Source organism: Bubalus kerabau, chromosome 14, assembly GCF_029407905.1.
Source record: "Bubalus kerabau isolate K-KA32 ecotype Philippines breed swamp buffalo chromosome 14, PCC_UOA_SB_1v2, whole genome shotgun sequence".
In the NCBI taxonomy this organism is placed as follows: domain Eukaryota; kingdom Metazoa; phylum Chordata; class Mammalia; order Artiodactyla; family Bovidae; genus Bubalus; species Bubalus kerabau.
Genome location: NC_073637.1, coordinates 49,485,048 through 49,499,395, shown reverse-complemented (window position 1 = coordinate 49,499,395; position 14,348 = coordinate 49,485,048). Strand labels below are relative to the sequence as shown.

General features: G+C 41.6%; 1 long non-coding RNA gene across 1 annotated transcript; it reads right to left on the bottom strand.

The window, feature by feature from the left end:
• Nucleotides 1-1,672: 1,672 nt before the first annotated feature.
• LOC129626864 (uncharacterized) lies at nt 1,673-10,376 on the bottom strand. The gene is made up of 2 exons (XR_008702267.1): nt 8,979-10,376; nt 1,673-5,217 (listed from the first exon to the last, which is right to left on the bottom strand). It is a non-coding gene; the product is annotated as an uncharacterized LOC129626864 (long non-coding RNA).
• Between the last annotated feature and the right edge of the window lie 3,972 nt (nt 10,377-14,348).

Genomic DNA, 14,348 nt, shown 5'->3' with positions numbered 1-14,348 from the left:
AGAGATTTTCTAGGTAAGAATATTGGGGTGGGTTGCCAATTCCTCCTCCAAAGGATATTCCTGACCCAGGGATCTAACCTGTATCTCCTGAGTTTCCTGCATTGCAGTCAGATTCTTTACTGCTGAGCCACTGGGGAAGCCCCAGTTTGCACTGTATAGTGAATCAAATGATCTTAAACTAAAAGATAGCAGATTATTTGGTCACTGCAACCATCCCACCAGCATTTGGCTCTTGTGGTTTAAAGGGATCACTGAGGAAGCATCAGAAATCATTCTTGGCTTTCAGGAACTTCCAGTGTGGTTGTAGAGTATTTGAAGCTGCCACTGATGAAGGGAAAGCTGCTGCTGCTAAGTCGCTTCAGTCATGTCCGACTCTGTGTGACCCCATAGACAGCAGCCCACCAGGCTGCCCCGTCCCTGGGATTCTCCAGGCAAGAACACTGGAGTGGGTTGCCATTTCCTTCTCCAATGCGTGAAAGTGAAAAGTGAAAGTGAAGTTGCTTAGTCGTGACTTGTAGTGACCCCATGGACTGTAGCCCACCAGGCTCCTCCATCCATGGGATTTTCTAGGCAAGAGTACTGGAGAATGGAAAGCAGTGGCTGGTAAAACAGTAGACAGATAGGCTAGAAGCCCCCAAGTTGGGGTGGGGGAGGAATTGGGGGAGTGAGTCCAGAAATACCCATGGAGCATCTCACCTCTGACCTAACTCAATGAATAAATGAAGATCTATATGTTAATTATTCAGACAATCTTGTAAACCTGTTATGTACCAGCCCCTGTGCTGGATGTCGGGGCTAGAAGAGTGAGAAAGATGTATTTCCTGCCATCGTTTTACTTGCTTATCCTTTCTGAGAGCACACTTGTTTTCTAGTCAACAGCACAGTGTTTAGTTATATCTATACATAATTTATGTTGTATATATTATATATATCTATATCTATAAAACATTATTTATGGGCTTCCCAGGTGGCACACTGGTAAAGCATCTGCCTGTCAATTCAGGAGATGCAGGAGACATGAGTTCAATCCTTGGGTCGGGAAGATCCCCTGGAAAAAGAAATGGCAACCCACTCCAGTATTCTTGCCTGGAAAATCCCATAGACAGAGGAGCCTGGTGGGCACCAGTCCCTGTGGCTGCAGAGAGTTGAACACGACTGGGCACACGACCACACACACACACACACACACACACACACACACACACATTATGTTATTTATATTGTTATGTATATGTTTTGTCATAAGCATTTTTATTTTTGTCTTTTCTTAATAGATAAAACTATCCCAATGTGCAAATACTTCTTATCAGTTTTGCTACTTCTTTACTTCTACTCTGCACATTTTATGGAGTTCAAGTCCTACTTCACTCTTGTATCCAGACATGTATGGCACAGTAATGTGTGCTCCAAACCTTACACAGACATGTGACACAGCTGTCCTAAACTCACACCTTCCTTGAGCTCCAGTTGCTGAGATCAGGAAAAGACATTGTTGAGGCCTTAAACAATACCCTTTTCCAGAGGTCCCCTAATGGCAGTGGCTATATGCCTAGTGGAAGGCAGCCATCTGTACATATTAGCCGAGTGAGCATTTCAGTCTACGCTGCTTTTGGCGCGACTATACTTGAATGACTAGTATGCATATGACACAGTGCTTAATAAATACCTTCACTTTTTAAGTGTTGTCTGGGATACAAGGCAAAATGGTCTCCAATGCCAGTTTTTAATGGATTTTGGATTTGTTCTGACCTTTTCTGGGCTTTACCATGTCTTTTGGTAACCTACTTTCTTATGTGCACCCCCCGTCCAGCCCCCAAGAAAGATGCTCTCTTTAGGTTCTGATGCTAACATTTCTGCACCAACATCTGAAATTCAGGCTTTACAAGTTTTGCCTTAACACATTTAGCCTGGTATGTGCGTTCACCCACGGACAGCACACACACACACACACACACAAATCCCTCTCTGATCACTACGGCATGCCAAACTCATGCCTTTGGAGGTCATTTTTCTGAGAACTTGTAACTAATTCAGAACACAGAGGAGCTCTTAGATATATTTTCAAACAAAAGAGAAGGAAGCAATCTGTGACCTAACAAGAGGGTTAATACCAGCTGGTCATAGTTTAGTGAGTTTAATTACTGGAATTTCTATATAATATCACCCCAAATGACATCTGGCTTGGAACTGAGCATGAGATTCCTTTCGGGTGAGCAAAAGAAAACAGGCCATGCCAAGCTCTCCCCTATCTAATCCTTGTGCCTGATGCACATGAGCTGCAGTGACATTTCTGGGACTGATTTGTGCTTGGTGAAGATAAGCTTGTTAATAAAAAGGCAAGATAAAACTGGCATTAGCTACTTTTAACAAGGAAGCAAAATATACAGTTGCAAAGTGAGAATGAAAAATGCTTAAGTAAAAGACCAAAGAATTCTTTGTTTTACACCCAGCTCATTTCCTGGGTTCGTTGATAACCTATTTTATTTCTCAGTAAATACTGGCCTCAAATGGTAAATCAAATGGGTTTTATTTTCACAAACATTGTGAGTTGGACTAATTTCAAATTTAAGTCAAATGTAAGCATTGATTAAATTGCTGGTATAGGGCGATTTGTTTAGTCGCTAAATTGTGTCCAACTCCTTTTTTGCGGTCCCATGGACTGTAGCCCGCCAGGCTCCTCTGTCCATGAGATTTCTCAGGCAAGAATACTGGAGTGGGTTGCCATTTCCTTCTCCAGGGAATCTTCCCAACACAGGGATTGAACCCATGTCTCTTACATTGGCAGGTGGGTTTTTAACCATTGAGCCACCAGGGCAGCCCATAGGGTGAGTCAACCCTATGTTTTGCTAACCCCTTTCGTTTCAAAGTGTGGTCCATGAACCTGCATCATGAGCATCATCTGGGAGTTTGCTAGGAATGCAGAGTCTTAGGCTCTACACACAGACCTAATGAATCAGAAAATGCATTTAGCAAGATATCTATGCACTTGGAAATTGAGAATCACTGGCCTATAATGTTGCCTTTATTTTCTTTAAATCTTTTCAATAGCTGTTTTGTATTAGAATACAGTTGGTTAACAATGTTGTGCTAGTTTCAGGGGAGCAGTGAAGGGACTCAGCCACACATATACAGGTATCCATTCTCCCCCAAACTCTCCTCATATCCAGGCTGCCACATAACATTGAGCAGAGTTCTCTGAGCTATACAGCAGGTCCTTGTTGGTTATCCGTTTTAAATATAGCAGTGTGTACATGTCGATCCCAAACTCCCTAACTGTCCCTTCCTCCATCCTTCCCCTCGAATATTGCCTTTCTTCTAAAGGGCTTCCCCTCATAGAATAACTGAAAGACCATTTGCCTGAGTAACATAAACCAAAAGCCAAATCTGAGACGTTTCCAGCCTTCCAGCCGCACAGAGAGGAATGCACAGATGCATGCTCCATTCTGCAGTGCCAAACTGAAAGGCTTGCCATTTGTTCTGACTGTTTTATTGCCCTCAAACTCTGCACTCAGCTTCTTGTGAGGCTTCCAAAACACGACAAATCCATGGAAAAATTAATAATGTAAAGGTTTTCTAAGGCTCTTGGCAGCAGAAGGAATTTCCAGTGGGTTCATATTGAGGTGGGGGTGGAAAAGGAAGGAAGTTTGACATATAACATAATAGCAAGGAATTCCTAAATATTTGTCCAGCTTTCATCATCTCAGCCTGTTGAAAAACGAATTTGTATGTGATGGTTCTAGGATTTGTCCTTAAGAAATTCTGACCACTTAGCAGACAAGAAGATAAATATTTTGAGCAAAGGTCTTATGTATATAAGTTTGCTTTATATCTTGAGTTTTGTGTGCTTTAGTGAGAAGTGAGTTGCTTTTGCCATCTCCAATAAGATATATTTAAGTTAGTATCTTCATCTCTTCCCCCTTCTAGTATTTTCATTTGGAAAGTAGACAGCTGAAATATTGGCCAGTGAAAGAAAACAGATTTCCCAATGAATAGCTGTAGTCCATGAAAAAACGAGATTAGAGGGATGCCCAAACTAATTCCAGGTTATTACAATCTTCATCTCAAGCCTAATTCTCTGTGGTTTCACTCCTGGTTTACAGACAGAAATTTAAAGCCAGTATATTTTATTATCTAAATCATTTAGTTCCCCTTTGACGGAAGCCTTTGTAATGTTCTCTTCAATTTCCATGAGAATGAATTTCACCTTTTATGACATTCAAAGACAATTATGGTGTCTTTATGAAAAATGATGTCACTCTGATACCAGCAATAAAATAACAATGTCCTAGTGCTGATAAATGTATTAATCATACCAGTCATCTTTCAGCTTTTCTGGTTTGGCTTTGGGAACTCCAGAAAGCCTTAAGGTTTTTAATTTGTGAGCTCTCTAGAAACATGGCCAGAATACTTTACTCTTCCTCTGTTTGAGTGCTCAGAAAATGGAGTAGAATGGAGTGACCATCCCACTAACAGGCAGGGTTATTTGGTCACTGCCTAAATCAGAAAGGATGCTGCAGACTCTCACACATCTGTATCTGGGAGATGGGGCAGTGATGGGGAAAGGCATCTCAGGTGTCCTCTGGTCTGTCTCCATGCAATCCACTGCTATTCCATCCCTTGCTTTTAAGATGCTTTGAGTGTTGCCCTCTGGGAGACACTGAACTCCTGTTAAAGTGCTAGCTCAAAGTCCTCCTGGGACCAGGAAGAGGCCTGGGACCTCTCAGATTCTTAGGTCTAACTCTGTTCTTGTGATTAAGACTGCCAAGATTTGGAATAGGCTAAACAATGATAGATTTTTTTTTTCATATGAATCAGTCAATGTACAGATTGAAAAGAGTGGCTTGCTCCATACAAATCAACATATGGAGTGCTTACTTTATGCCAAGACTCAAATAACATGCTTTCTGGCTATCAAAAACATATAACACAAAGCTTTCTATGTGTAGCTTATTGTTTTGGTTGGGGAGAATATGCTTATGGCAGGAAATAATTGCAGAATGAACAGTTTATACTTCCAGTTAGCATGCAGGCTTTTCTGGGATCCAAGCATAATCCATTTTAATCTAGCTGAGATTTTGATTTCAGAAGTCACAGTCTCTGGATACAGACCTTCAGGTGTAGGCTTTCAGAGATGAGGGATCACTGTGGGCTTCAATATTGAGGAGAAGCTTCTTGGCAGACATAGGACCAGAGCACATTTGTGAGGCCAAGTGGGAACTGCAGGAATAGAGAGACAGCAGGGAAGTCATCCAAAATGGAGTGGTCAGAACAAGTTACAAAAGTGAGAGGAGACTGGTATATGTCTGGAAAAATGAGAGTTACCTGACATAAAAAGTACCAACTGGGCAATAACGGTGGAGGTAAAGCTAGGGCGAGATTTTAGAATCCATCAACTGCTGAGCAGGGAATTTACTTGATCCTGGGAGCTATGCTATTCAGACATTTTTTTACCCTATAGAAAAATAGAATGCAGATGATCTTGTGACACATTCCCATGAGTTACTCAGAGATTTTCACAATTCTGTTTTCTAATTATAATCCCCCCACTCAGTTAAAACAATACATTGAAAGTCAAGTGAGAGCTGTTGAAAAAAGCAGAATGGATCCATAGTTAGGTTTTTTGAAAAAGTTAAGTTCTTCACCATCCACTTATGATAAAAACATGCAAAAAGTGGGCATAGTGGGAATATACCTCAACATAATAAAAGTCATATATCGCAATTGCACAGCTAACATCATACTCAACAGTAAAAAACCTGCAAATTTTTCCTCTTAGGAACAAGATAATGATGCTCACTCTTGCCCCTTTATTGTTGCCACTTTGGTATTGGAAGTTCTAGCCAGAACAATTAGGCAATAAAAAGAAACAAAAGGACTCAGAAAGAAAAAGTAAAAATGTCATTATTCACTTATGACAAGATCTTACAGAATACCCTGAAAATCCATCAAAAAACCATTAAAACTAATACATGAATTCAGTAAAGTTGCAGAATAAAAAAAAAAAATCAATATATTAAGTTGTCTGCATTTCTACACAGTAATAATGAACTATCAGAAAGGGAAACTAAGAAAACATCTTCCTTTGACTGAGTGTAATCCACAGTTATATCACAAAGAATAAAATACCTAGGAATAAATTTAACCAAGGAGGTAAAAGACCCATATACTAAATGTGTAAAAGACATTAATGTAAGAAATTGAAGAAAATGTAAGTAAATGGAAAGATATTCTGTGTTCATATTAGAAGAATTAATATGATTAAAATGTCATACTAACCAAAGCAATCTACTAATTCAATGCAATTCCTATCAAAAATACCAATGGTGTTTTTCACAGAAATAGAACAAACAATCCTAAAATGTATACGGAATCATCAAAAAAGACCCCGAATAGCCAAAGCTATCTTGAGAAAGAAGAACAAAGCTGGAGGCATTAAGCCTTCTTATTTAAAGTTATGTTCCAAAGCTATGGTAATAAAAACAGGATAGCATTGGCATAAAACAGAAACATAGATAATTGGGACAGAATAGAGGGCCTAGAAATAAGCACACATATATGGGCAGTTAATTCATGATAAAGGAGCCAAGGATACGCACTGGAGAAAGGGCCGTCTTTTCAATAAACGGTGTTGGGAAAACTGAACAGCCATAAGAAAAGCATTAAACTGGATTACTATCTTATGCCATACACAAATATTAACTCAAAATGGATTAAAGACATGAACATAAGACCTGAAACCATAAAATCCCTAGAAGAAAACATAGGTTCTTGATATAGGTCTTGGTGGTGATTTTTTGAAGCTGAAACCAAAAATAAACAAGTGGGACTGTATTAAAAAGCTTCTGCACAACAAAGAAAGCCATCAGCAAAATGAAAAGATAGCCCAATAGATAGGAGAAAATTTTGCAAATCATATATCTGCTACATTGAAAATATATAAGCACTCACACAACTCAATTAAAAAAAGAACAACAATTTGATTTAAAAAGAGCCAAGCAGACATATTTCTAAAGAAGACATAGAGATGCTCAACATCACTAGTTATCCAGGAAATGCAAATCAAAACCACAATGAGACACCATCTCACATCTGTCAAACAGCTATTATCAAAAAGACAACACATAACAAGTGTTGGTGTTGGTGAGGATATGGAGATAGGATATGGAGATGAGGATATGGAGAAAAGGGAATTCTCATATACCATTAATGGGAATGTAAATTGGTCAGCTGCTATGGAAAACAGTACATAGGTTCCTAAAAAAAAAAAAAAAATGAAAAACAAAACTACCGTATGATCCGTCAATTCCACTTCTAAGATTTACCTGAAGGAAAAAACCCTCTAATTTGAGAGCACACGTGCGTCGCTGTGCTCATTGCAGCGCTACTGACAATAGCCAAGATACGGAAACAACGTCAAGTTCAGGGAATGGACAAAGAAAAGGTGCTAGCAATCCATTTAACCTATCTGCCTAGACAATGAAATGATACTCAGCCATAAAAAGGTGAAACCTTGCCGTTTTTGAAAACATGAATGGACCTTGGGGGCATTATGCTAAGTGAAAGAAGGCAGACAGAGATGACAAATACCGTATTATCTCACTTATATGTGGAATCCAAACACGCACACACACAACAAAAACCCATAAGAGAGAAAACAAAGGAAACAACAAGTTCATAGATACAAAGAACAGATTGGTGGTTGTCAGGGCAAGGTGGGTGAAATGGGTCAAAAGATACACACTTTCAGAGGTACACACTTATAAAATAAATAAGTCATGGCGAGATAATGCACAGCATGGTTAATAATACTATACTGCATATTTGAAGCTTGCTGAAAGAGTACTGAATTATCACAAGAAAGAAAATTATAACTATAAGATGATGGATATTAACTAGACTTGCGGTGATCAGTTCATAATATAAACATTGAATCGTTATGTTGCACACCTGAAACTACTAGAATGTAATCTGTTAATTATCCCTTAATAGAAAAATAAGAAAAAAATGAAAAAAAGGAACTAGACATTTATGAACACCTACTATGTGCCACATACAAAATACTTGACTTACGTTGTTTTTTCCTAATGTGGCAGAGAGTTTTTGAAACAACAGTTTTATTAAAATATAATTCACATACCATAGTATTCACCTTTTAAAAGTATACCATTCAGTGATTTTTAGTATATTCACGGAACTGTACAACTTTCCACACTATCTAGTTTTAGAACATTTTCATTACCTTAAAAAGAAACCTCATACCCTTTAGTAGTCACTTTCCACTCTCCCCAACATCTCAGCCCCCGGCAACCTCTATTTTACTTTCTGTCTCTGTGATTTGCCGGCTCTGGACATATCATGTCAGCAAAAACAAGCAAAACGTGACCTTTTTGTTCACCAACTTCTTGAACTGAACATGGTATTTCCAAGGTTCTTCCATTTGCAGCATGGATATACATCATTTTTAAAATCCTACTATTATCTTCTAAACTAGACATAATTGTCTGTTCTTCCCATAAGGAAACTGAAATCGTAAATGCTTTGCCCAAGGACTCACAAAGTTAGCAGAGAGATATTCACACCTAGGCCTCTGTTTCATGATTCAACCATTTCCATCACACCACACTGATTCTCAAATGCCTCAGAATTCTCCCTATTTTTAAACTGAAAACCACAACACCTTGTAATACACAAGAACTAGCAAAATGATCTTTTTTCTTTCTGGCTCCATGCTCTCTCAAGACGAATTTGCATCCAAAAACAAGGAGACTGGTCTCCTATTCCTGGGGGTGCCATGACAACCCCACTACTTTTGAAATTGCGAGGCAACTCAAACCCAGTAGAGGACTGTGGGTAGCACCATGCTGTATTCTTTCAGACAAGGGGGTATTCACTACTCAGACCAGCAAGTAGCTTGAAGTTCCAATAAGAAAACAACAAACAATGAAAAAAAAACAGCCTTTGGTTCATCAGTCACTCACCAGGCAGCTGAAGCGTGAAGCTCACGAACACCATGAATTGAAGCCCCAAACACAACCAAGACGCCTCCATTCCACATCAGCATGCTCTCTGTCAAACTGAATCTTGTAGGCAGTATCTGTATCCTTCATTCTCACAGCCCCATTCACCTCCTTGTCTCCCATGTATCCTTTCAGACGCACCAAAGCCCTTGGTGAGTTTCCAGCAGAGCTTCCACATCCTCAGGATCCAGGTCGAGGCAATCCACCACATGGCCCCTGCAGGGCCTGGAGCCCAGTGCTCCGAGCTTCATGTAGATACAAGCATTCCTTGCAGTTCTTCAAGCCAGTCATCTCAGGAAGGCAAATGGTAGATCCCTCCATGCTGGCAAAACAGGAAACAAATACATATGCTGAGACTTCTTACACTCTCAAAATTGGGAGCTGGCCCCTTATTATTATGAATTTTAAAAGTCTACTGCTTTTCAAATAGCCTGACAACTCTGCCTGAAGTTTCAAACCACCAAGGTCAGCTGACGCCATGGCTAGGCAGACTTGAAGGGGAAAAGAGACTGGATCTTTCAAAACAAGCAGCAGAACACAAGTGATCTTAATTCACTGCAGCAGGCTAAAGGTCGCAGCAGATTCTTCTAGAGCTTGTAATTAGAGGCCAATTAGGCTTTGCATGACATTGCATGTGTACTGAAAATTACACAAAAGAATAAAAAACATTAGGAGGTAAGAGAATAAGCACAAGGGCTGCAGATAGGTTACCAAAGTAAAATATTTCTTCATATTATAAAAGTAAGTTCACAAATTTTAGTATGCTTTTAATTTTACAGTTTTTTTTTTCTTTCTTTAATTCAACAACTACTGGGCTGTCGGGTAAGCTAAGCCAGGTGGAAATGCCTCTGTTGAGCTTTTATTCTTCGATGAGGGAAGGGAGATAGACCACTGCTTCATCAACCTGAGGTTATTCCTAATGTTAGAAGGACTGAAATGATGCAAGTTCAGGCTGTTACAAGAGTCATACGCAGGCTATCTCACCTGGACTTGGCCTTGACAACTGACATACCCAGCAAAGGAAGTGCACTTAGATTGAGAGCTAGAGAAGGTAGTGACATTAGCCAAGTGAAGAGGGGTCAGGAGTGCTTTCAGCAGAGTGCAGCTGCACACACCAAGTTCTGGAAGTTAGAGGGAGCTATGTCTGAGGATTCTTCTGTGTTTGGGGGGCTGCTGTTACAAGCCACAGGGAATCAGTATGGAAGGAGACCATGAAAACAGTAATATTGCTTATTTATTGAACAAAGAGCTAACACACATTTGAGGCTATGTATCTTCATTAAGTGATGCTATTACTTGAAAAAAAAAAAAAGGCAATGGAAAATCTAGTCATAGAAACTTGAAGCCAAAGGGAAAATTCATCACCTTTTAAAATATGCCAACTAGTCCTGAGAGGAAGGTAACAGCAGGTGATTCTTGTTCCATAAACAAACAATTGGGTTTGGAGAGAGGGCTAAAACCTCCCTGGGGGAAGATGACGGCTCCCTGGTGGCCTGTCGGCGGGTTAACACAGCACTAGCATTGCTCCTGACAACACGAGAGTGCCTTTCAGAGAACATGTTTGTCTTTAGGGTATAATCATTTGGCCCACTTAATAGAAGTCTCAAGCAGGTCAACCCTTGAAATCGGGCTCTCTCTTTTGAGCAGAGCTTGAACAAAAGGAAACTTAAAATCATTTAGAGGGAAAGGAATGAAACCTATTTCTGTACTGCTGGAGACAAAAGATGTAATGCAATTGGTAATGCAATTGGTTAAAATTCAAGGGGAATAAAAACCTCTTGGGGTGGCGGTGGGGGCGGTGCAGCTTGCGGCCCTCAGGTACAGCCCTTGCTTCAAATGCAGGCTCGTGCTGCCATCTCGTGGTGGAAAGGCTCGCTGCACCTCAGCACGAGCTGGGAGCTGCCTGCTGTTTCTCCTTGTGCTCCTTATGGCCTCATCAGCAAGACGCATTAAACAAATACAAGGCAGAGAATCCAGCAGGGGATTTAACACTTCGTGGCCTGCCAGGAGTTAAATTCCCCGCAGACAACATTCCCTTCTTCATCCTCTTCTTTTGTCTTGAAAAAGCAGAATTTTGTTCTTTCAGCAGCGTGATTGGAAGCCAGCCCGGGCTTGCTTGATGAAGCCACAATTTGACCTTTTAAAGCAGGCTGGAGGGTGGTAGTTCAGGCCATTAACTTCACTCTTTCCCCCTTAGGAAGGGCCTTGTGTTTTGCCTGAAGGGATCTCCTGAGGGTGCTTTTTATGGCCTGAATTCAGGAAAGCTGAAATGCTCTATCAATAAAATCCTGAAAGCATATTTCCCTCTCTCTCCCCACCAAGCTCTCCTTTTATTGTCCCATCCTATCTTTGAGAGATTTTCACCTATCCACCAAATTAGCTCTATTTAATCAAATGATTCACTGACTGACTGTTTGGTATTAATCAAAGAGGCCCCTGTTGCCAAGTCAGGTTTCTAGTTACTTGGCAATGACAGACTCACCCAGCCTGTTAATAATCCATTTCAGGCAAAAGTGAAAAGGTCTGAAGTTCTGGCAGCTTGTGCAGCCTTACTGTGGCTACACAGGCTGGATCTGTCAGGCCGGGGAGACACTGAGAACAGGCCACCCACTCCCAGGGGCGTCTTTGAAGAACCAGGTTGGAGTGCCTGACCGAGGTGCGTGAGCCCCAGGCCTCTGCAGGGGCGGACCACGGCGTCTCTCCTGCTGTCAGCGACAGTTCTTCTAATGCGTGGCTAATGCAGAGTGGAGAAGGTAATGGCAACCCACTCCAGTGTTCTTGGCTGGAGAACCCCAGGGACGAGGGAGCCTGGTGGGCTGTCGTCTCTGGGGTCGCACAGAGTCGGACATGACTGAAGCGACTTAGCAGCAGCAACAGCAATGCAGAGTGTGAAACTGATCACCATTCACGAGGAGAGCCATCTGTCTAACATGTGGACATGAATGTGAACCTGAGCTGATAGACCTGTTCAGGCCAGCCAGTGTCCCCAGGATCTCTGACACTGTCTCTTTGCGCCTCTGGGTCTTTACCTCTCTTTAAGAGAGACTGAGAAGATTTTCTCCCATTTTTTTTCCCCTTTCTTTTTTAAACCCAGAGTAAACTAATCCAGAGAATTAAAGCAGGTTTATTCTGAGCTGTCAACATCCCTGTGACACATGATGGTATATGAGGAAGTCTGAGGACTGAGCAGGAGAAAAGAGACGCTTTATGAGCCATGGAGGACAGGATGAGAAGAAGATGTTGTAAAGGTTCCTCTCTGAGGCTGGGCATGTTGGGAGAGACATAGAAGAAAGAGTGGTTTTAGACCTTATCCTGGTAGGTAACTCTGGGCTCTGGGGTTGATGTGGAAGCTGGCTGGGCTCAGCTGCTCAGAATTAGAGAGGGTGGCCCGCCTCCTGCCCCCCAGGGACAATCTAATGCGCCTTCCATAATTCTCTAAATATCTCCCCCACCATGACAGTCACTAGTATGTGTCTTGTCTTTCTCTCCTATGCCCAGATAAATGCAAAAATAGCATTTGGGAAAGTTACAAGTTAAACCCTCAGAATAAATATGGAAGACATGATATACCTGGAACATAGTAGGTGGCCAAGAATTATTTAATACATAATTTAATGAAAGCATTAGTCACTCAGTTGTGTCCAACTCTTTGCGACCCTATGAACTGTAGGCTCGCCAGGCTCCTCTGTCCATGGAATTCTCCAGGCAAGAATACTGGAGTGAGTAGCTATTCTCTTTTCCAGGGGATCTTCCCAACCCAGGGATTGAACCCAGGGTCTCTTACACTGTGGATTCTTTACTGCCTGAGTCGCCAGGGAAGGATGCATGAATAAGTGATGAGACAACCAGACAAGTAAATAAGACAAGGGAAGTAACACTTACTGAGTGCCTAATCAGACCTCGTTTGTTCCACCCAAGTTATCTCAATAAAAAAGGAAGCTGTTCTAAGGATTCCTATAGACTGGAAATGGAATCAGAGCAGGAAGCTCAGGAACTGAGAGAAAGTTGTATCCGTTGTTCATTCTCTTTTTCTGCAGGTCTGCTTTGTTTTTCTCTTTCTATAGATGTTTTTCTTAGTCTCCATTTAAAATTTTCTGCTTGTTCATAAAGTATGCCTATCCATGATTTTAGCATGTCATACCACCAAAACAGCCCTCTTGCTCTCTTTTTTTTTTAAACCTTCTCCTTCATTGTTAGTTATTTCATCCTCCTCTTTTTCTAAATCTAAAAATCCAGAGAGAAGAATTTGATTGGCCCGACTCGCTAATTTGTATGCTAGTTTTTGAATTGTGCCAATGAGTGATGGCTGCTGACTAGCTTATGCATTGTCTGCTTTGGGGTCAGGTGACTACTTTGGTCCAATCATTGTGGATGAGTGGAAAGTGGCATCCCAGAGCATCAACACAGATGTTACACAGCGAAACTGCAGAGACAGAGGGACCCAGTTTTCCTTTGTGGGAGGGATATGGAGGGATGGGTACTTTAAGCATGTCTGGAAAATTAGATACCAAGGTCTGTGAAAGTATCCTCCCAAGTATTGCCATATTTAATCTTCACAGTGACCTGTTGAGTGTAGCTGAGTTTGCTCGGCTTTATAGATGAGGAGTGGAGAAGGCAATGGCACCCCACTCCAGTACTTTTGCCTAGAAAATCCCATGGATGGAGGAGTCATGGATGGAGGCTGCAGTCCATGGGGTCTCTAGAGTCAGACACGACTGAGCGACTTCACTTTCACTTTTCACTTTCATGCATTGGAGAAGGAAATGGCAACCCACTCCAGTGTTCTTGCTTGGAGAATCCCAGGGACAGGAAGCCTGGTGGGCTGTCGTCTATGGGGTCGCAGAGAGTTGGACATGACTGAAGTGATGCAGCAGCAGCAGCAGCAGCATAGATGAGAAGAGCAAGGCTCAGCTAGTGAAGTAATCTGCTTGAGACCAGAAGGCTATTAAGTGACAGGTCCTGGATTTGGTCCAAAGTGAAAGTGAAAGAAAGTGAAGTCACTCAGCCATGTCTGACTCTTTGTGACCCCATGGACTGTAGCCTGCCAGGCTCCTCCGTCCATGGGATTTTCCAAGCAAGAATATTGGAGTGGGTTGCCATTTCCTTCTCCAGGGGATCTTCCCAACCCAGGGATCTCCCGCATTGTAGGCAGACGCCTTTACCATCTGAGCCACCAGAGAAGTCGCTCAAGCTGTATTCCCCAATCTCTCCCAAAAGAGAGGGAATGGGATGTCAATAATATTTATAAAAATGCTTTGGGGTCCCACGTAGTGCAGGAGGTTCAGAATCTGAGAGCTCTTCTGAGGAGTCTGAGTTGGCACAGTTTCATGG